Consider the following 1,944-nt stretch of genomic DNA (forward strand, 5'->3'; position numbering starts at 1 on the left):
GCTAGAATCATTTGGGAAATTTGACTGGAAAAGAATTTTGCCAAAAGAATGATAACAAATATAAATTACTAAGTGTAAAGAAGAATATGAAACCCGAGAGAGAGAGAGAGAGAGAGAGAGAGAGAGAGAGAGAGATTACCTTGAGCAGATGATGATATTTAGCATCACAATGGTGGAACACTTTGACCTTTTACAAGCTTTTAAGTCTCCTATTGGAAACACATACAAAGCAACCAATATCTCTTGTGACATAATTTTCTTCTTTCTACATTCAGTCAGGTCTCTAGTTCTAATCTCTGGTTTTCAGAGAAAAAGATCATTGAAGAATAAATCTTTTAGGGCCTGGGGAGATGGCTCAGTAGAATAAGCGCTTGCCTGGCAAGCTCAAGGGCCTGAGGTCAATCCCCAGTTCCGAAAATAAATAAATAAATAAATAAATAAATAAATAAATCTTTTAAAAAGAAAAAATAGTCTGAGTATAAGGCACCTGTAACAAAAGTGGTCCTGATGTTCAAAAATGTCAACATTGAAAAAATTGCTGTGGGGGTAGACTAAGGGTCACAAAGTAAGTTTAGTTCTGATATAGTATTGTGTGTGCCTATATGTGTTCATGTGTGAACTCATGTGTGTTTGTGGTGTGTGTGTGAGTGTGTGACAGAGAGACAGGCAGACAGACAGGCAGACAGACCATGACCATAATCATCACTTCTGAGACAACTGAAAGTATTTGCATGCAAGATGAATCTCAAATTCCATTAGGAAAATATTGTTTTATGTATCACAGTGTATTATATTTTGAATAAAATTTTTATTCATAGGTGATTTAGGAGAGGTATTTAAGGTAAAGCATAATAATATTTGCAGTTTAGTTTTTTTTTTTTTTTTTTTTGTGGAACCAGGGATTGAACTCAGGCCCTCGCATTTGCCAGGGAAGTGCTTATTCCACTGAGCCATCTCCCCGGCTCCTGCAGTTTAGTTTTAATCCATAGAAATAAAATATTTAACTCTCATTGAATGTACATGGATTGTATATGCGTGTTGTATTGTGTTTTAAAAGGCTTTATCCAGCTGGCCAAATAGCTCAGCAGATTAAAGTGTCTGCAAGCAGCTGCAGGGGTCAGGAGTTTGATCCCTGGGCCTGATGAGCTGACCTCCTCCCAGGGGCATGCGGATACCACAATTGAGGTATGGTGACACGCACCTGTAATCCCAGCTCTTGGGAGGCTGTAAACAGGCAGATCACTATGAATCCAATCTAGTAGTGAGACCCTGAACATCCTGTAGGCCCTTCCCTAAAATATAAATAAATAAATAGATAAATAAATAGTTTTATCAAAGAAAATTAGAGGTTAATGAAAATGAATACATAGTAGAATACAGTACTGCAATTGTTCAAGGACAGACTTCAAATCTTCCCAAAGGAATCCTTCCCTCATTTCCAAAATGCTCATTTGGGGGATTGTCTAGCAGCTTCAGTCTACCCCTTAGAAACCTGAAGCCTGTACTAGGAGTTTCTAAAGAAGCCAGGGAGGGCAGTCCTCCTCTATTTGTGTAGAAGCATGTTTTAAAGGCTCAACTAGATTTATGGGGCTAATTAATTGTACTTTCGCAATAGACTCTAAAGTTCGTCTTTAAAAATGAGTAACAAGTCTGGGGAGATAGCTCAGCAGCTTAAGCACCTGCCTGGCAAGCCCAAGGTCCTGAGTTCAGTCCCTGATGCCAAATAAAAATAAAATAATAATAAAAATTTATGGGTACTACCTAAATTATTGGAATAAGTAGAGTCACCATAAGAATGACTATTTTGGAAATAATTGTATGAAACCATTTAACGTGGGGCCCAGGCTCAATGACATAAGTTCATGCCTGGCAAGCACAAGGTCCTGAAACTGGATCCCAGGAACCAAACCAAACCAAAATATAACATATATATATATATATATA

This window comes from Octodon degus, unplaced genomic scaffold, assembly GCF_000260255.1.
Source record: "Octodon degus isolate 3935 unplaced genomic scaffold, OctDeg1.0 scaffold00003, whole genome shotgun sequence".
NCBI classification, from domain to species: domain Eukaryota; kingdom Metazoa; phylum Chordata; class Mammalia; order Rodentia; family Octodontidae; genus Octodon; species Octodon degus.